This window comes from Hordeum vulgare, chromosome 4H (genome assembly GCF_904849725.1).
Source record: "Hordeum vulgare subsp. vulgare chromosome 4H, MorexV3_pseudomolecules_assembly, whole genome shotgun sequence".
In the NCBI taxonomy this organism is placed as follows: Eukaryota; Viridiplantae; Streptophyta; class Magnoliopsida; order Poales; family Poaceae; genus Hordeum; species Hordeum vulgare.
The window spans coordinates 270,312,564-270,335,073 of NC_058521.1; positions in this window are offsets into that span (position 1 = coordinate 270,312,564).

The following is a 22,510-nucleotide window of genomic DNA, read 5'->3' on the forward strand; positions in this document are numbered from 1 at the left end:
GAGTCAAACAAGCTCAAGCGCCACCCAAGGTAACAATTTTGTTGGCTCATAAGGTCGCGATAGGATAGGGCAAGTCAAACAAGCTCAAGCGCCACCCAAAGGAGACTTTTGTATCAAAAGCCCAAGTATTTAGACCGGCTGATCAGGCACAAGTCAAGCTTCAGTGAAGCGGGTTCAATGAACCAATGGTTTCTCTATTTTCCATGTGAGGCGCTTGCCGGTACCACACATGTTTTAACCAAAGCAAGTTCAGGGTCCATTAGCGGAATAACTCACCAAGAGTTCATGGGTCCATATGGCGATTCAGCCAACACACAGTCCAGTATAACCATTTGTAATGCAGTAATTTTTCGCAGGCCAAATGGGTAGCAAAACTGATCTCAGTGAGAGGAAGCCCCCAAGTCAGGGGGCGTTTAATTTTATTGCTTTATAAGAAATGAAAAACTTACAAAATGTAGAGCTTAAGAGCTCAAGTGGAATAAGGCAGCAAGTGGGCAATATTCCAGGGGCGAGTCGACTCAGCCTCCATGGTTGGCTGGTTAGGCCGGAGATCCACCATATAGTAAGATCCGTTGTGAAGATTTTTGCTGACGACAAACGGTCCTTCCCATGGTGGTGACAACTTATGCATGCCAGCGCGATCTTGTATCAGCCGAAGCACTAAATCGCCTTCCTGAAAGGTTCGTCTCTTGACCCGGCGGCTATGATAACGCTGTAAGTCCTGCTGATAAATGGCCGATCGGGCTGCAGCCAAATCACGCGCCTCCTCTAAGGCGTCAAAAGAGTCTTGACGCGCCAGTTCGTTGTCCTGTTCCACATAAGCGGTGACTCTAGGCGAGTCATGCCTTATGTCAGTGGGAAGAACAGCTTCTGCTCCATAGACCAGAAAGAAAGAGGTAAAACCCGTGGACCGATTCGGGGTGGTCCGGATGCTCCATAGTACCGAAGGCAACTCCTCAACCCAACACCCCGGGGTTCTTTCCAAGGGAACCATGAGACGGGGCTTGATTCCCCATAAAACTTCCTGGTTCGCCCGCTCCGCCTGTCCATTAGATTGTGGGTGGGCAACCGCAGAAACGTCAAGCCGGATGTGCTCTCGACGGCAAAACGCCTGCGTCGCTCCTTGAGACAGATTAGTGCCATTGTCAGTAATGATACTGGGCGGATATCCAAACCGGAAAATCAATTTTTTCAAGAATTTGACCGCCATCTCCGCATGCAAGCTCCAACAGGCTCTGCCTCAACCCACTTGGTGAATTTATCAACCACCACCAGCAAATGGGTTTTCTTGTTGGATGACATCTTAAAAGGGCCAACCATGTCTAACCCCCGACCGCGAAAGGCCAAGTATTGGGAATCATCCTTAGTTCTTGAGCCGGCACATGAGCCTGTCGCCCATAACGCCGACATCCATCGCATCGACGAACTATTTCCTCTGCATCTGCATGAGCCGTCAACGAAAAGAAACCATGACGAAACACCTTTGCAACCAAGGAACATGACCCGGTGTGATGCCCGCAATCTCCGGAATGAATGTCATTTAGAATTATGCACCCTTCTTCGGAGGAAACGCATCATTGAAAAACCCCAGAGGTACTTCGCTTATATAATTCGCCGTTGATGATCACCATGGATTTGCTTCGCCAAACAATTTGGCGGGCCAATACTTCATCTGTAAGTAGCTCTCCTCGGGCGAGATAGGCCAGATAGGAAAGAACCCAATCCGGCGTAACGTGGAGAGCCGCCACGAAATGGGACTTAGGAACTGGTATCGCCAACTCCTCCTCTGATGGCAAACTTACAGAAGGATTATGCAAGGTATCCAGAAAAACATTAGGGGGAACCGGCTTTCGCTAGGAACCGAGCCGCGAAAGGGCATCAACCACCTCGTTAAGGCACCGGTCAATGTGATCAACCTCATAGCCATGGAAATGACCCGCCACATCGGACACAGCCCTCCTGTAAGCCGCCATCACGGGGTCTCGAGAATCCCAAGTGCCTGAAACCTGCTGAGCCACCAGGTCAGAGTCGCCCAAACATCTGACCCGTGTAAGATTCATCTCCTTGGCGAGTCGCAAGCCGTGAAGTAAAGCTTCGTATTCTACAGCATTGTTGGTGCATGGAAACATGAGTCGGAGGACATAACAGAATTTGTCTCCTTGAGGAGATACCAGTACCACGCCAGCCCTCGAGCCTTCCAACTGTCTGGATCCGTCAAAATAAATAGTCCAGTATGTAAGATCAGGCATGTCTTCCGGGGCCTGTAACTCGGTCCAATCATTGACGAAATGAACCAAGGCCTGAGATTTGATGGCCGTGCGAGGGGTGTACCGTACGTGATGCGGCCCAAGTTCAATCGCCCACTTGGCAATCCGCCCCATTGCCTCCCAATTCTGGATGATGTCCCCGAGGGGGGCGGAACTAACCACCGTGATGGGATGTTCTTGAAAATAATGTTTAAGCTTCTGGCTTGCCATGAACACCCCATACACTAATTTCTGCCAATGTGGGTATCGTTGCTTGGAAAGAGTTAGCACTTCGCTGATAAAATACACCGGGTGCTGCACAGGGTATTCCTTTCCTTCCTCCTTCCATTCAATGACCACTGCCACACTTACTGCTTTGGAGTTTGCCGCAATATATAAAAGCATGGGCTCTTTCTCAGTCGGGGCGGCCAAGACCGATGGGTTGACTAGTTGTCGTTTCAAGGCTTCGAAAGCTTCATCAGCTTCATCTGTCCAAACAAAATGGTAAAATTTCTTTAGTAATTGATAAAGGGGAATCGCCTTTTCTCCCAGGCGGCTTATGAAGCAACTTAAGGCCGCAATGCGACCCGCCATCCGTTGGACTTGGTTAACATTTGCTGGCTTCCCAAGGGAAGTAACCGCTTCGATTTTGTCCGGGTTAGCTTCGATGCCGTGCTCAGACACCGGGAAGCCCAACAATTTCCCTGCAGGAACACCAAAGACACACTTGGTGGGATTTAGCTTCATCTGATATACCCGCAGATTAACAAAAGTTTCCTTGAGATCTTCCAATAGCGTCTCCCCCTGGCGGGTTTTAATCATAATGTCATCGACATAGGCGTGGACGTTGCGTCCGATTTGGCCACAGAGGCAATTCTGGATGCAGCACTGATAAGTTGCCCCTGCACTCTTGAGTCCAAATGGCATGGATACATAGCAAAAAGCCCCAAAGGGGGTTATAAAAGCTGTTTTCTCTTGATCCTCCACGGCCATCTTGATTTGGTGATATCCAGAATAAGCGTCCAAGAAGCACAAACGTTCGCATCCCACCACCGAATCAATAATCTGGTCGATGCGAGAAGAACGAAAGGATCTTTTGGACAAGCTCTGTTGAGGTTCGTGTAATCAATGCACATACGGAAGGTACCATTCTTCTTGAGCACCAAGACCGGGTTAGCCAACCATTTGGGGTGGAAAACCTCTACGATGAATCCGGCGGCCAAGAGACGGGCAACCTCCTCCCCGATTGCCTTGCGTCGTTCCTCGTTAAACCTACGAAGATATTGCTGGATGGGTTTTGCCTTTGGGTCAACATTAAGATGGTGCTCAGCGAATTCTCTCGGCACACCAGGCATGTCAGAAGGTTTCCATGCGAAGATGTCCTGATTCTCACGGATGAATTCGATGAGCGCGCTTTCCTATTTGGGATCCAGACCCGTCCCAATAGTGAACTACTTGGTTGAGTCGCCAGGGACGAAATCCACCGTTTTAGTGTCATCCGTTGGTTTGAACTGGAGGGGCGGCTCAGCATCTGTCGTTGGCTTTTTTAAGGGTGACATATCCACCGGATCAACATTGGCCTGATGATATTTGACCACCTCCGCAGTGCAGGCGACTTCCGCGTAAGCCGCATCCCCTTCTTCACATTCTCTTGCAATCCTTCTATCACCATCAACCGTGATGGGTCCTTAAGGATCGGGCATCTTGAGTTTAAGGTAAACATAGCATGGGCGGGCTATGAACCGGGTGTAAGTCGGCCGCCCAAACAGCGCATGGTAGGGCCTTTTTAATTTGACCACCTCAAAAATCAGCGACTCACTCCTGTAATTAAATGATGTTCCAAATGCAACTGTGAGCCTGACTCGGCCTATGGGGTACGCCGATTTGCCTGGGACGATTCCGTGGAATACCGTGGTTGAAGGCATCAAATCTTTCTCCAACAGGTTCATCCTTTGCAAAGTGTCGAAATACAGAATATTGATGCTGCTACCACCATCCATCAGTCCTTTCGACAAGGTATACCCCCCAACTTGGGGAGCCACGACCAACGCTAAGTCGTCGGGATTGTCAACTCTTCGCGGGTGATCCTCCCTACTCCATGATATGGTCTGCTCGAAACAGTGGAGGTATCTAGGGAGTGCCGGCTCAGACACACTGTACGCTCGGTGACTCACCTTTTTATCACGCCTGCAAACATTGGTGGTGAAAACGTGGTACTGCCCATAGCTTAACTGCTTGGGATTGTTGCGGAAACCGCCATTATCATCCTGGCCCTGCGAAGCCCCCTGTGGGGGCGGTTGCTGAAAAACTCTGGGCGAGTTATACCGTCGCTGGTGATGCACCGGATACTGGCCGCTGCTCTGCTCCGAACCCCCCCTCCCCCTGATCCCCCGGTTCGGGGAAACCGCCGAAGGGGTTCTGACGTTGGTTGGGCGCGCCGAACTGCTCCTGCCATTGGTCTGGGTCACCGATTTGCCCTTTTTTGATCGCCTCTGCCCGACACTCCCGCATCACGTAGCAGTCCTCCCAGGAATGAGTCGCCAGCCCGTCTGCCATGGCGTGGTGCGGGCAGGGGCCTTTGAGTAACTCATCATAGTTGCGTGGCTTTTTGCCACTGTAACCCCTACTGTTCTTCTGGCGCTGGTTGCCGTTATTGGTGTTGGTGTTGGCGACTAAGTCTGAAGACTCTTCCTGTTGCCTTCTCTTGCTATTTGCTCCCTAATTATGGCGGGCCCGTCCCTGGGACCGGGTATGATTTTTGGACGACTCGCCCTTTCTTGGTGAGTTAGTCTTGCCGCCGTCCTCGCCGGGATCTTTGGTGTCGTCTGCCTCAGCGTTCCTAGTGAGGGTATCCATTAGCTCCCCCATGTCCTGGACATTTCGTTTGAGTCGCCCCAACTTCTGCACCAAAGGTTCGTAGTGGCAATTCTGTTCGAGGATCAGCACGGCCTGAGCCGCCGTAATACCGTCTGACCAGTGAATGATTTTCGTGACCCGCCGTGACCAGTGGTGGGCCGACTCATCGGGGCGTTGAACGCAGTGCTGTAGACCGACAATTGTCATTGGACGCTTGCAGGTTCCTCGGATGTTTTTGATGAAGCGCTCTTTCAATTCAGCCCAAGTCTGGATGGAGTTGGGAGGTAAGTTTTTTAACCAAGTACGCGATGTCCCTTCGAGCATCATTGTGAAGTATCTGGCGCAAACTGCTTCATTTACGTCGAGCATGTACATGGCGATTTCATAACTCTCGACCCACGACGCCGTCTCAAGGTCCGGAGTGTAGTTAGGCACCTTTCTTGGCCCTTTAAAATCTTTGGGCATTCGCTCGTTGAGAAGGGCGGGGGCCAAGCACGGCACCCCACTCGTCAGCCACTCCCGACAAGAGGGGCTAGGGCGAATTGGATGTCCGGACGATCCCGGCCTGGCGGGTCTTGATCATCAGGCAAGTTGTCCTGGGGGATGAGCCGCGGTCCACTTTTATAGCGGGCTGGTCCTCTGGCCGACTCCTGGTGCGGCTTGCCTGGGGAGTGGAATGCAGCCTATCTAGGCTATGTGAGAACTGGGCATTTTGAACCACCGCTGTCTTCAACATCTCAATGGCGTTCCTTGCCTCTATCTCGGCAGGAGTGTTGCCGTGAATCAGAAGGGATTCCAAATGGCGAGTTGCGGCAAGGACGTTGTCCACCGGGTTGGAAAAGTGACCTTGGGGTGTCCGGAATCGGGGGACGCGATCCACAACTGGCTGGGCCGGCGGGTTAGGCGGCTGGCCCGGTCCTCCCCCCGAGGCAGCTCCCGTCCCGGGAGTTCGCGGAGTTTCGAACAGGTGGGTCGGGTTGAGATTAGGGGGCAGGCGACCCTGGTGCCTCCGCTGATGGACGGCGTTAGATGCGCGCTGGTGCCTTTCGAGCCGCCAGTTGTCAGTATTTAAGCGAGCTATCTCAGCGGTAATTTGAGCTTGCCGGGTCTCGGTCCTGCAGACTCCACCTCGGCATCCCGCTGAGCCTTTGCCACTGCTTCTCTTAGTTTCGTCAATTCCGTGTTTACTACCTCCTGGTTTTCCGGTGTGATGGGGGTCGCCATGAGCCTTGTAATTTCTGTTGCTAATTCCACCAAGATAGCGGCCGGGCTTCTAGACGTTTCGCCGGTTCTATCTCCGCCTGCCGGGTTTGGCGAGGGTTGAGTCGCCCCAGCCATGTAAATGGCGATCTGACGGCTAGTTCGGTCAAGAACTTCGGGGTCCATGGCCAGCGACAAGCCCCAAGGCAGTCCCCATGTAGAGACTAGATTGAATCTGAATCGCCCATGGACGATTCGTTGTCGGTGTTGACCGGCGTGGTTTCCTGGGTCGCTGAGTGTTTTGTCTCCTCAGATCCCTGCGTGAATCCAACAAAGACCAGGCGGGTTAGGCTTGGCGTCGCAACCGGGCGAACGTACCTGGCCAGCTCGACGATGTCGGAGGAGGTGTCTGGCTCAAGCACGGGCGATCCAATCATGCCGATGAAAACGCTGATCTTGCCGAAGGGGACCCTGTAACCAGATTCGATCGAATCCGCCTCGGGCCCCCATAGCGAGTTGTTGATGTAGTACTTCCCACGGAGGCTCCGAGTCATGAGCCCCGTCGCGTAGCTCCCAAACCCTGGTAGGGCTCCCTTTGAGAACTCAACTCCACCGTGCGCAGGCCCCACGGTGGGCGCCAACTATCGTGGTTTTGTCACGGCAGATGTCCTCGTGAAAGGACTTAGTATTGGAGCCATCACACCTTGGTGGCGACTCAAAGGGGTTGAACGGGAGTGAGACGGCGATTTACCCAGGTTCGGCCCCTCGTGAGGAGGTAAAAGCCTACGTCCTGCTTTGTGTTGTATTGATGGAGTTTCGATTACAAGGAGGGAATAACTCGCCAGTCCTAGCACTCGATGATTTCTAACCTGCCCTCTTATTCCCTGGGACTTGCCTTTATATACAGGTCGAGTCCCTAGGGTTTAAAAGGGTCCTTTTCTTTATACAAACCGTGACTCTTACAATCTCTAAGTCGCCACCTTTCCAAAGCTTGGAGGCCTTCTCTGTCATGGACTCCTTCCGAAAGTTGTAAACCGCCATACAACCTTCGGTCCTACCAGGCCAAGGCCCGAACCATATTTTAGATGAATCGCCAGATTTGGTGACCCGGCCCAACTAGGGCGGGTTATCAACAGATAATATCCCCAACAGGCACAACATTGGCTAAATAGCCTACCTAAAAGTTCCATTGGATGCTGGAAGGACCTCAAGGAGGCTTTCCTATCCAACTTTCAGGGAACATATGTTCGGCCACCGGATTCATCTGATCTTAGCAACATCATCCAAAAGACGCGGGAATCAGCCAGAGAATTCTGGAACCGGTTCCTCACCAACAAGAATCACATTGTAGACTGTCCGGATGCCTAAGCAATAGCTTGTTTTCGGCACAAGATGCGGGACGAATGGCTAGCCAAACAACTCGGCCACGACAGGCCGAGAACAATGTCCGCCCTTGCCTCCCTCATGACCCGCTTTTGCGCAGGTGATGATAATTGGCTACCTCGGCTCAGCCATGACGCGGACGACCCCGGTACCTCTAAAGTTCGGGACTGAAATGGAAAGGCAAGGAAAAAACAATAAAAAATGCCGCAACCATAATAGTGATGCCGACGATACAACAGTCAATGCTGGATTCCGTAGTACAAAACCTCGACAACGGAAAAAAAACCTTCAAAAGGAACAAGTATGGACCAACCCCATGTGATAAAATCATGGAGCGGCCCTGCCAAATTCATGGCACTCAAGACAAGCCCGCCACCCACACCAACCATTATTGTTGGGTTTTCAAACAAGCACGCAAGCTCCCCACCGATGAACAAAACAAGGGCACATGAAGTGAAGACGAGGAGGAGCCCCGTGGCCCAAATAATGAAGGCCGGAAGCAGTTCCCTCATGAGGTCAAGACCATGAACATGATCTATGTCACCCATATACCGAAAAAGGAGAGAAAACAAGCACGGCGGGAGGTATACGCCATAGAGGCTGTAGCACCCAACTACAACCCTTGGTGAGCTTGCTCGATCACTTTCGACCACACGGATCATCTGACCAGTATCCGTCATGGAGGATTGGCTGCCCTAGTCCTCGACCCCATCGTTGATGGTTTCCACCTCACTCGAGTCTGTAACACCCTATTTTTAACTCTCCTGACTGATTTGAATTTTCTCAAAAATTAGGACCAATTAATTTTTTTGTGAATGCTTGTGATGCTTGAAGTGACTATTGCTTGCTTGCTTGCTTGTATGCCTGTGTTTGATTCTCAACAATTCTTGTTACTCTCCAGACTCACCTCCTTAGCCCAAAACTCCTGCCTAATGATCATGCCATGTGTTTAGGACCAGAAACTATTTTTACCAAATATTATATTCACCAAAAAGCATTTCTTTGAATTAAGCTTTCAAAACCCCTCAGATGGGATTTGTACTACAAGTCCTCATATTAGGGAATTTATTTTGCACCAATTATTTTATTTAAAACCCATTATCAAAATGACTTCCCAAAACCACAATATTATTATTTTAAAAGTTATCTTACTATTTTATTTAAATGTCTTCCTCTGAGGCCAAAAATGGTCTCTTATGAAGGAAAGTTATTTTTATTGCTTTCAAAATATTTGAGAAAATTTAGGGAAACTGAGTGGACATATATATTACATATATATGAGTTTCAACACATGGTCATGTTCAAAATATTGGGCAAACCCCTTCAAAACACTTCCTGCCTATTTCAAGCATTTGCAATATTTCTACAACAAATATTCTCCATAAATTCCATGAAAATTCTAGCATGTCCCATATGATATATGTGATGCTCTTGCCAAGTTTCATCTCAATGCAAGTTGATTTGATTCCCCTAATTATTTTAAAACCCTATCTGTCCACATCCAGATTTGAGCAACCCTACATGGTCAAGTGTCTCCAATTGTGCTCAAATTTGGTATACATGTTCTGATACTCCAATAATGCATCCACACCAAGTGGTGCATCAAGGAGAATAGAAGAACTTGTCCCAAGCCCTTTAAAACCCTCTCTGTTGATTTCTGACTTTGGGTAACTTTACATTATGAAATTTCTCCAATTGACCCAAAACTTTGTCGGCATGCTTTAATGCTCAATTAATGCCCCTACACCAAATATTGGATTTGTGGGAATTGATTTGAATAGTTTTGTAAGAAGATATCCATTTCTGTCCATTAAATGAGTTTTCCATGTCTACTTTGGAAACCTTCACCACCAAATCCCAAATTTTGTGTCCAGGCTTATTTTCATCTATTATTTGATCCTCTGAAGTTTTATATCCATTGAAGTCCATCTGGTAGCCCCGACACTCATCAAACACCTCGTATGCACTCATCAATGTGGCTACTTTGGCCCGTTCCATATTTACCCTTGATCTCAAATTTCTACCACAGCTCTATATAGTTACATTTTACCTCCAGTAGCATTTTCATGACCTCTGGTCAATTATTGGAGAAAGACTCCATGTAACTATTTCTCTTCTTTACGCGTGGATCACCATTTTTACTCCTCTTACCCCACATCTGCTTAACTTAATGCCCCCACCTCTTTCCAGAGAGTCCCTAGCATCCCAAGGCATCATTTCAAACCAAGATATGGCATGCTCATGTAGAGAAAATGAGCAGCACATCTACAAGTTGGATTGTGGCTAAAATGTAGCTTTGTACAGCAAGTACTAGCTACCCTCCTTTGCTTGAGCTGAATCTTTGCAGTAGTATAGTCCTTCCCTACCAAACACTGCTAGACATAGTTTCATTCCCAGAATTATCCAGTACGCACCCTCATTTCAAGCCTTAAGTTTGCTTCTACAAACTCAATGACAGTCAAACATCAGTCTAAACTGATCCACTTGGGTTCAAACTCCACCAGTGCTTCATGGCACGCATGCCTTGCATGCTTGACACCTTGGCCTGACAAGGGGTGGCCCAGGACACCAAGTGGGGTGGTGACCACCACCCTGGCGTGCAAGAACGGTGCTCTGCACCTTGTCTTCATCTTCCAGGTCGTATCCGGCTATCCCAGCTCGTCTCAGCATGCCATGGGACCTCCCCTTGACTGGTCCAAGCCTTCCCCAACACTGCTAGCCTCCAAAGTGCCTAGGGACGTGTGTCTTCCCCCATGCCAGCGAGCTCCGAGGTGCTCCCGAGCTCTCTCTCTCTCCCTCCCCCTCTCTTATCTCCTCTCCCAAGTTCTCTCTGGTTCCCCATCACGTCCTCCTTCCTCCTGCAACCTCCCGGGCTCCCCCTTTCGATCCTTGGGCTCTCCTCCTCCTCCTGCCATGCCATCGCCTAAGCTCTCCCTCCAGGAGCAGCTCCAACTCCGGGCACGCGGCTCTCTCCTCCCCTTCTAGCCACCTTAGGGACACCTCAGACCCCCGCAGCTTCTTCCCACTCCTTCCGCTCCCTTCCAGGTGGCCGGGGCGCCGCTCCCCACAGCCACCGTCGCGCCCTCAGCCGCGGTCGAGGCCCCCTCTCCCTCATCACTCTCCGGCGGGGTTGGTGCATCCGGAAGACGTGGCACGTCGTCCCGAGGGCGCTGGCGACCGGGGCGCTGCCGGAGCTGGCCAGAGCCCCAGGGCAGGCATCGGCTTGGTCGGTCTCCTCCTCATCCCTGTGTGCGAGCGGGAGGTTGGGGAAAGACCTGACCAGTGGCCCCCCGTGTAAGCCTCTCCGAGCTGGGCCCAAGTGGATAAGTGGAGGTTGTTTCCGCCACGTGTGCCTCTCCGCGTGGAAGGCATAAATCACTCAGGGTGCCTCCTGCATTCCCCTTGCCGCCAGATGAAGCAACTGGGCTGGCCCATCTGCCTATCGGCCGCCTGAGCGTAGGATAGCCCCTATTGCTTAACCTTTTATCAATTTTATTTTTGTAGAAACTTCAAAAATCAATAGCAAAATCATTTGAGCTCCAAAATTGATGATTCAAATTTCTGTAGGACCCTAAAATCAAGACATGTCCATATATGTGCATTGCACATTTTTTACAGAAGACTTTCCATGGGATTAATATTCAAATGCCCATTTGAATATTTTAAACCCACTTTGTAAATTCATATAGCATTCAAATCAACTCCAAAAGGAGTGATTCCAATTTCTAGAGCCTTCTTATAACTTGCCCTATGTTTCAAGCTTTGGTCAACATTTTTATCAAGCATTATTCTGTTGCATTTAATAAATAGCTTCCTATTGCTATTTATGCCATATTAGAAAATCCATATAATATTCACCTCAACTCAAAATCCCATGAAACAACTTCCTAAACATTTCTAAAATCATACTCTGTTAGATGAGTGCCTCCACTCATTTTTATGCCTACATGACCTAGTCTTCGGTGCCACAGCCATCCTTCTGAGGTTTTTGCTAGTAAGCAAGTGGCTGGTTGAGGACCTGTAGAGAAATCAACAATGTACAAATCCCCTCTTCTTACACCTTCGAAGACTTTGGATCTGTCAGATTCCATGATGACTACACATCTATATCTACCAAAGATAGCAATCATATCAAGATCACAAAGCATCGAGACTAACATGAGGTTAAAACCAAGGGATTTAACAAGCATCACTTTGTCCATATGCCTATCCTTGGAAATAGCCACTTTTCCAAGTCCCAATACCTTGCTTTTACCTTTGTCAGCATATGTGATTTGCTTCAGAGGTGATGGAGTTAGTGGCATATTCATCAGCAAGCTTTTATCACCAGTCATGTGATGTGTGCAGCCACTATCAAGAACCCACTCAGTATTCTTGGGTTTTTTTATCCTGCAGATGAATTAGTACAGCTTACCATCTCATATGCTTCAGATTTGAAGAATATGATATCAATTTCATCAGATAAGAATTTCATCACAACAGAATTATAAGGACGTGTGAAATATTTCTATTTCATCAACATTAGCTTGCGTCCTATCAAGCATTTCCTCAGGTCTCCAGCAAATTCTTCAGATGATGATTTTCATATGGAGACCTGACCTGCAGAAGTGATTAGTTCGATTTCTTCACCACCCACATCTGAAGGGGTGGCAAAGCATTCATCATCCTGCGAGCACCATATGAGAAAGGTGGTATTGAAGCTAATGCACTTCTCTTAACAGTAGGGGGGTTAAAGTACTCATATGAATATGCAGAGAACTGGTTTGAGGATTTGTGAACATAATGATTTGAAGAGTAACGCTCATATTCATATTCCTTGTAGTTTCCCTGCATGTTAGACGCATTAGCACGGGTACGAGCATAGTTTTGACCAGTTGAGGATTTTGATCCTCTTGAAGACTTTGCTCCTCCTGAGGATTTTGATCTGGGGTTCAGATTTTTCATTGGTGGTATCATGAGGACATTCACCTGAAGATTTTCAAGACAACTTTTTGGAACCCAGATTTTCCTCAAGGGAGGGCCATTCCTGCAGTTAGTTCCAATATATCGAGCAAATACTTCACCAGATTGATTTTTGAACAGTTTGTAGTTGGAGTCAAATGACTCATCTGAGGAATAGGATAATTCACATGAAAAGCCAGTTAGATTAGATGGATCAAAAGGAGGCCTAGTAGCAGCAACCCATGAGGTTTTGGGATACTGCTCAGGTTTCCAATAAGATCCATCAGCATTTAATTTCCTCTCAAAGGCAATTCCTTCTTTCCTCGGGTTCCTGTTCAAGATCTGCTTTTTGAGCACATCACAAAGGGTTTGATGTCCTTTGAGGCTTTTTTATATGCCCGTCACTTACAATTCCTTCAACCCTGCATTTTCATCAGTAACATTTGTGTTTTCCTCAAGTGAGGAAATAGATACTACAGGTGCAGTTGAAGAATTTGCAGCAATAGAAGCATTTGATGATTCTGGTGAAGAATTAGCAGTTTCGCGTTCAATGCATTTAAGACATGGAGGAATGAATTCAGCTTGAGCAGCGCTGATCTGTTGAGCTAGTAATGAATCATTTTCCATACGAAGATCATCATGAGAAATCCTCAGCTTCTCTAGATCAAGCTTCCTTTGAAGAAATTCATAGGAAAGTTTCTCATGATCAGCGAGGAGTGTATCATAATGATCTTGAAGATTATCAAATCTAGACTGAAGACTTTTCACATCTTCAGTGAAGATTTGGGTAAGATTCATTTCATCATTCAACAGATCATCACTTCTATCTAGCAGTTTCTGAAGCTTTTCCGGGGCAGTTTGTTGTTTAGTGGCAATGATAGCAAGTTTACTGTAACTGGGTTTTTATAATCATCAGGTTCACAATCACTTGAATCGGAGGAGGAAGAATCATTTGGTACCTTTGAATCTTTTGCCATGAAGCAATAGGTTGGAGCCAAGTCATCAGCATAGTCATCAGTGTGGATGGTCTTATCATCTTCTTCAAGGTTCAAGATTGACTTGCTGACGAAGGTGGTTGCCAGTGCAAGACTAGCCTGTCCGGATTCTGAGTCTTCATCAGAACCCTCTTCTTCATCACATTCCTCTGATTCTGCCTCGGAATCCATTTCCTTGCCAATAATGCCCGAGCCTTTCTGAAAATAGTCTTCTTGTGCGATGAGGGCTTTGAAGATGAGGATTTCGAAGATTTCTTCTTCTTCTTCGAGTCATCAGAACTGTCATCCTTGTATTTCTTCTTCTTTGATTCCTTTCCCCAACGAGGACAGTCAGCAATGTAATGACCTGATTTCTTGCACTTGTGGCAGGTTCTTTTCTTGTAGTCCTCACATGAACATTCTGATTTCCTCATGTCTCTTCTTGAAGATTTACCGAACTGGCCACGTCGTGTAAACCTCTAGAATTTCCTCACGAGCATTGCAAGCTCCTGTCCAAACTCTTCAGGGTCACCAATGTTGTCATTGGAATCTTCTTCTTCAGATGAGGAAATTGCTCTAGCCTTGAGTGCACGTGGTCTAGAATAGCTTGGTACATATAGATCTTTCTTTTCTTCTAGCTGGAATTCATGAGTATTTAGCCTTTCGAGTATATCAGCTGGATCAAGCATCTTGTATTCTGGTCTTTCTTGAATCATCAGAACAAAAGTATCAAATGAAGAATCCAAAGATCTCAGCAGTTTCTCCACAACTTCGTGATCAGTAATGTCTCGAGCTCCCAGTGCTTGCAGTTCATTTGATATGTCAGTGAGGCGATCAAAGGTGTCTTGGCAGCTTTCATTGGCATGCCTCTTGAAGCGATTGAAGAGATTGCGAAGAATATCAACACGAGAGTCACGCTGGGTTGATACTCCTTCATTTACTTTGGACAGTCTCTCCTAGATCAGTGTTGCAGAGCCCAAAGCATCACTCTTCCGAACTGGCCTGGGCTCAGATGGCCACAGATGATATTCTTCGCTTAAGAATCGAGTTGCTTGAATTTCTTCACATCAACAGCAGAGACACTAGTAGAGATGATGGGGACGCCATGTTCCACAATATACCAGAGATCATTATCAATAGCTTGTAGATGCATTTGCATCTTGTTCTTCCAGAAGGGAAAGTTCTTTCCTTCGAAAGTGGGACATGCTGCAGTCACCTTAAACATGCCTGCAGTCGACATAACTAAAACTCCAGGTGGTTAAACCAAAATCACACAGAACAAGGGAGTACCTTGCTCTGATACCAATTGAAAGTGCGTTATATCGACTAGAGGGGGTGAATAGGAGATTTTTAGAATTTCATCACTGAGAAAATTCCTTTTGAGGAAATTCCTCACTCATGACTAACTTACAGCGGAAACAGTAAAGGATCAGAAGTGCAAAATTTCACAACAGCAGTTTTTCAGAGTGAGGAATGTGAAAACAGATTGCAGAATGAGCAGGCACGCAGAAAACAGATGAGGATTAACTAGCATGAAGAATTTGGGGTTGAGGAATTTCAGAGGAAGTGTTCAGCAAATTCTACAAACAGTAGCAGTGAAAGTCATCAATACATAATCTGAGGAAAGTAAGGAGTTGAGGAATTAGAACCCGTTTCACAGCGAAGACAGTAGTTGATGACCCAGTTCCAACTGCTGTGACAGTCGTACATCTGGTTTGGAGCGGCTTGGTATTGAAACCAAAGGACACACAGTCCCGGGACACACAGTCCCTACCGTGTTCTCCTTGGGCTAAGAACACACAGTCCTCGCCCAACACTCGTGGTAAGTCTTTGAGTGCAGACTTCCAAACCCTCACAAACTTGGTCACCCGGCAATCCACAATTGACTGCTGGAATGCTCTAGACCATGACGCCTAACCGTCTGGAGGATGCACAGTCCTCAAAGGTAAAAGGCTTCAGTCCCACACAGGAACAACTTCTTCAGTGATGCTCAATCACTAGGTCTGGTTTGTGGTTTCAGTGTATGGGGTATTTCCTCACTGATGAATTACTCTCGAGGACTTTGAGGAATTGGGTTGCTCTTATGACAAGAGTCAGTTTCTAACGGAGCAGCCAACCAGCTAATGGTTGTGGGGGCGGCTATTTATAGCCTGGGAGCATCCCGACATGATTTGAGACTAATGCCCTTAAATAATATGACCGTTGGTGTGGATAAGACCAATGACTTGGCATGGCTATCGAAACGGTCGGAACCCTCAACTCTGAGTGTCCTCATGTCACTCATATTCCTCACTTGAGGCTTTTGGTAGGATTAGGCTTGGGTTGAGCATCATGAGGAAATTCATTCCAAAGTGTAACTTCGACCCCCTTTAACAGTACGGTGTTCCTATTACTCAAAAGTGAAGAAAATAAAACAGAAAGAGTAAATCTTCATGCTTCAAAGTCTTCAAAATGATTTTCTTCAGGACACACCGGATTCCTCAATTTCAGTATCTTCATGAGGAATATCAATTTCATCGCAGATTCTTCGCGATTCAATTCTTCAGCTTCAGACCAATTTCTTCAACCGAAGATATATATTTTTAGGGGTCGATATTCATCAAATATAGATCATGTGTACACTCATAAACACATTAGATACTTAACCTATAAGTCTTCAAACCACCAAAATCACTAAGGGGCACTAGATGCACTTACACTCTATTTTATCCATTATTTTGTTTTATCAATATCATGTTATTCCCTTGCTTGTTCATTTAACCGGAGTGTTGTGAAATCTTTTCAAGATATTTCCATCTTATCAATTTTACCTTTGTTTCCTACCGCAGTGCTGCCAAAATTTCTTGTGAATTCTTACTTGTTCTTCATATCATTCTTCAACTCTTTCCAACCTTCAAGATTCATTGGATTCACTCGTTTGTCAAAGAAGAACCTAGTTTTACCTATTGCTCTTGCTTTTCCTCTTCCCCTTTTCATTCTTAGATCTCGGGGCGAGATCTCTTGTTAGTGTAAGAGAGTTGTAACAGCCCGGAACCGACGCTCCAGAAGATTCCCCTTTTACCATGTTGTCGTCACGTGTTTTATTTGGTCGTCGCATTCATCATCGCAGCATGCACATCATCCGCATTACATCGGCACTTTGTTGTCGTCATTTTTCAAAATTTGCATCTGTTATTAGTTGCCGGTTCTCTCCGTTTTTGTCGTTGAACGTTTTGAGACCAACCACACATGCACGCGCCCGCGGCATCATTTAAATCTTGTTTTAAAAGCATGTATAAATACTCTCGGATTGGGTCAAACGTTGGCGTGTGGTCTTGTTTTTTGTAGGTGGACCGACTGCCAAATTTCCTCGCAATCAGAGTTTGTTTGATACTCGAACGGTCGACGGTAGCGGCACCGTCATCGATTTATTCGTCGCACGTTTTTGGTGTTTTAAAAACCATGTCACGGGCCCAAACCTCCCTCTCGTCTCAGCCCATAGTCTTCTCCACACAGCCCAACCAGCCCACCTACGCCTACCTAACCCTGAGGCACAACCGGGGTCGTCAGATCTCGATCAGAGGGTCGAAAACCCGCTAAAAGCCCCTAACCCTAGCACCCTTGCTATAAATAGATGTCCCCTAGTCCATTTTTCGATATCTGTACCAATCTCCAGCCTTCCCACCTCGCACCCGCCACCCACCCCGCTTCATTTTTCGCACTATCCAAATTCCCCACCACCACTTGGCAGCCGACCACCAGTCGTGCCACCTTCCAGCCACCGTCCTCGCCCACTCGCGGATTGCCATGTCTCCCCTGCCCAGCTCCCTCAGTCGCGGCCTATGGGAGCCCGGGTGTCGGTGTCAAAACTCGCAGATCTCGAGTAGGGGGTCCCGAACTGTGGACCTTGGATCAATGGGTTGCAGTAAGAATGGGGAGCCAACAGTTTACCCTGGTTTGGGCCCTCCTATGGAGGTAATACCCTACGTCCGACTTGATTGTATTGATTAAGATGATTACACAGTAGATCTACTTCGAGATCATATATGCTAAACCCTAGATGATTCAACCTCCTCTACACGGATAGGGGTCTCTGGTTTAAATAGACACCACGGCCCCCAAGGTTTCCAAGAAATCTACTATAATCAGGAACAGATGAGCCAACCTAGTCCTTCTAAGCTTGGAGTACACACCAATCCTTGGTGCCTTCCTTCCTTCACGCAAAGTCATCAACTATTCGGACTCTGATGATCTGGTCCATAAGCCAGTGCCCCGAGGACCCCTTAATCCAGGACTCCCTAAGTAGCCCCCGACCTAGCCTTCCATGCCCTTGTGTATAGTCTTCGACAACTTTCACACGTCTGGTAGTCGGCTTGAAAGGAGAGTTCCTTCTCTAATTTGGAACATGACGAACTAGTCTTTAACGAATCCACGAATATCTAAGCGTCGTGGGACCCATAACCTTCAATCCCGCTCCTAAATTTTAATAACTTGTTGACCACTTCGTGTCTTAAAGTTGGCACACGCCCCAATGATTAAGCGGAACCGTCTCTTATTGAAAGTGCGTTATATCGACTAGAGGGGGTGAATAGGCGATTTTTAGAATTTCATCGCCGAGGAAATTCCTCAATGATGAATACGTGCAACAGAAATAGTGGAGGATCAGAGGTGCAAAGATTACCACAGCAATTTACTTGATGAAGATTATGAGAATAGGTTTGCACACTATGCAGGCACATAATAAGGAGGTGAAGATTAACTGTTATAAAGAATTTGAGGTTGAGGAAATTCAGAGAAAGTCTTCAGCAAATTCTTCCAACCGTGACAATGAAAGTCTTAAACATACAATATTGAGGAATTGAAAGATTTGAAGAAATAGAACCCATATCACAATGAAGACACTTGTTGATGACCCAGTTCCAACTGCTGTAACAGTCGTACGTCTGGTTTGGACAGGCTTGGTATTAAATCCAAAGGACACACAGTCCCGGGACACACAGTCCCTACTGTATTCTCCTTGAGCTAAGGACACACAGTCCTCGCCCAACACTCGTGGTAACTCTTCAGGGCATACTTCCTAACCCTCAAAAACTCGGTCACCCGGCGATCCACAATTGGCTGCTGGATGCTCTAGACCATCACGCCTAACCGTTTGGAGGATGCACAGTCCTCAAAGGTAAAAGGCTTCAGTTCCACATCGGAACAAATTCTTCAGTGATGCTCAACCACTTGGTTTTTGGTTTGTGGTTTGGTGTTTGGGGTATTTCCTCACTTCATGATTTACTCTCGAAGACTCTGAGGACTTTTGGGTTGCTCTAAATGACTAGTGTTAGTTTCTCGCGGAGCAGCTGACGGGGTTAGTCTCAGGGTAGGGTCATAGGCCTGACCTATAAGTCCTACCCAAGGGCACCTCATTATTAGCTTAAGGATCACGAGATACTTACCGAGTGGATTAAGACAACCTCTAATCCACTCGGTAATGAGCCACTCGGAAGATTACCTAACGCTCGACAACTGGAATCCACTCGGTGAAGACCAGAAGCGAGTCGACATAGAAGACCAGAAGCCACTCCAGCGAGGCTAACGGTCAGACGTTAGACTACTGTAGTTAAAGTCATTTATGGCATACGTTACGTGTAACGTATGCATTCAATCTCACTTATTGCACCCTTGAAGGTTGGACAGTTATGAGGGGCAGCGCACTCTATATAAGCCACCCCTCCCTCTGGCACAGGGGTTCTCATTCTGTAACATTCATATTCCACTTGACAATAAAGCTCCAAGAGCACTAAGACATAGGGCTGTTACCTCCACCACGGAGGGGCCTGAACTCATACAACCTTGCCGTAGCTAGGACTCTACCCTCTACTTTCATTCCCTACACAACTATTGTTAGTCTTATATCCACGACAGTTGGCGCCCACCGTGGGGCAGGCGTCTAGGCGACTTCCGCCAAGTTTCTTTTTTTCCTCTTCACCATGTCTTCCGGCGGTGATTTGTGCCTGGGCCACAAGATCGTGTTTGGCACCCTCGCCTTCATCGCCGACGATTCGGCATTGCTTCGGGAGGCGCCTCTCGACGTCGAGGCGCTTCCAGTTCGTGGGGCGACGTTCTTCCACGCCAGTTCCTGTGGAGTCCTTCTTCGCCAACCGTCAACTCCATCATTGACTGTGCTCCTCATCGCACGTCGCAACAAGCGATCCGGCCGCTCACGGCTCAAGCGCTGGGTGTGTCATGCACTCGCGCGTCAAGCGTCTTTGCTGCAGGTGGCAGCCATTGAACCTGCTACACTTTCGTGTGCTGCATCTCACTCGGTGTCAGATCCATCTAGCTCTCCTTCCGAATGTGAGAACCGTAGACCTGCGGCGAAGGTTTTCATGGCTGGTTCACATGAGAGCCCGCCAAGGACCAATCGGGACAAGAGGGAAACCGGAGAGACGTCGGGTGCGCATCATCATCCGCGCCCTCCAGCATCCGGTCGGCGTTCCCATCACGACAACATCGAGGTATTCCGCACGCCTATCCTCAACTTGGTTGCGGCCGCAAGGATTGCACACTCCATCCAACTGTCAAATTCATCAGCGGCAGAGGAGTGCAGCAAATCTGTGCCCTGTTGTAGGCGGCACAACAGCAGAATTCCGCTGTATCTCAGTCTCACAATAGACTGCATAGCAATTCCGTCCGAGCAGACACAGTTCGCTCGGTTTACAGCCAGGTTCTCCCCAGCATTGCGGGGGAGAAGATCACCGAGAAGATTGGTACAGAGACCAGGGCGGAATCCGCTTCCCAACGGTTCAATCGTGAAGATCCCCATTGCTCGTGCTCTCCTCCGCGGAGTGGTTCGTATGCGCCCCGGCGCAACGACGAAAGGCGATCGATGGGCGACGACCGAGAACAGAGGCGTGATGTAAGGGACTATCTCACTCAAGAGAGTTGATAGAGGCCGAGCCCATCGTGACGGAAACGACGGTGATCTTCCGGGTGGAAGTGGCTCTGTCATCTGTGGACTCGAGTGTTTCAGCCAAGCGATCCGCTCCACTGATATTCCCCCCAACTTCAGGTTGGCGGCCGGAATAAGCAAGTTCACTAGGGAATCCAAGCCAGAGACGTAGCTAGATGATTACCGAGTGGCAGTTCATATCGGCGGCGGCAATGACAACGTCGGAATGAAGCACTTGCCCCTGATGCTGGATGGTTCGGCCCGTGCCTGGCTGAATCAACTACCTCCATCAAGCATATACTGCTGGGCAGATTTGGCCCGGGTGTTCATCAAGACCTTCGAGGGCACCTGCAAGCGCCATGCTGGTCTCTCAGAGCTACAACATTGTATCCAGAAGCCGAGTGAGTCTTTGCACGATTTCATCCAGCGCTGGACCACTCTTCACCACACTGTGGAGAACGTCACCGAGCATCAAGCAGTCTGCGCTTTCAAGGCATGTGTCAGGTACCGCGAGTTGTACTTAAAGATTGGTCGGACAGGAGATATGTCTATGAGCAAGATGACGGAGATAGCAACCCGCTATGCCAATGGAGAAGAAGAAGACCGCCTCCGCAGCGGTAAAGGCAAAGCAGTCGACCGAGATGCCAACTCCAACCGAAAGCAAACGCAGAATGTGGAGCGCACGGCACCGGCAGAAGCAGCCGCGCTGGGAGCGACAAAGTTCAAGGGAAAGGGCAAGAGCCAATTCCCCCCAAAGAAATTCAAGAAGCAGTCGGGACCAGATGTCCTTGATCAGTCGTGTGCGATTCACACGAAGATGGATGAAGAAGGCAACACCATCATGCCTAAACATACCACTCGGCAGTGCAGACTGTTGATCCAGAGATTTGGAGAGGATCAGTCGAGTGATAAAGACCAAGAGAAAGAGGACAAAGAACAAGAAGACCCCTTTCCAAAGTCCATGCCACTCTGATGATCTTCGCTAATGTCGAAAGCAAGAGTCGACTGAAAGTGGTCAACCGAGATCTCAACATGGCAGCTCCTTCTACCCCGAAGTATCTCAAGTGGTCGCAGACTGCTATCACCTTCAATTAGTCGGATCACCCGACCCATGTCCCCACTTCGGGACATCAGGCTCTTGTTGTTGACCCGGTGGTAGAAGGTTTTCATCTTCGCAAGGTGTTGATGGATGGAGGGAGTGGTTTGAACATCATGTACGCCGAAACTATCAAAGGGATGGGCATTCCGATATCCAAGCTCAGCGACAGAATATGCAGTTTCACGGAGTGATCCTAGGGAAGAAGGCCAAGTCACTCGGCCAGATTGCGTTAGATGCCGTCTTCGGCTCTGACAAGAACTTCCGCAAGGAGAAACTCACGTTCGAAGTAGTGGACTTCGACAGTGCCTACCATGCCATACTTTGTCGATCAGCGTATGTACGTTTCATGGCCCGACCATGTTACGTTTATTTGAAGATGAAGATGCCAGGACCGAAGGGAGTCATCACCATCACTGGAAATTGGCAGAGAGCAGAAGAATGTTTGCAGCAGGGCTCCAAGGTCGCTGACAAGCAGATGGCAATGGCAGAGCTCGATGAGCACCGACAGACAGCAGACCCCGCCGAACTGATGTGTGCGAAGAAGCCAGCTTCCGAGTCGGCATTCCAGTCGACACGCGAAATCAAGAAGGTCAACTTCCACTCAACGGATCCTACAGCTGCCCCGACCAACATCTCAACAACCCTTGATCCTAGATAGGAAGCCGAGCTCATCCAGTTCCTCCGTGAGAACTGGGACATCTTTGCATGGAAGCCCGTTGACATGCCTGGTGTACCCAGGGAACTGGCTGAGCACCGACTGAGAGTCAACCCCAAAGCTCGACCTGTCAAAGAACACATGCGTCGGTCCGCCACGCAGAAACGGAAAGCAATCGGCGAGGGAGTGGCTAAGTTCCTGGAGGCCAAGTTCATTCCCGAAGTTTATCACTCCGAG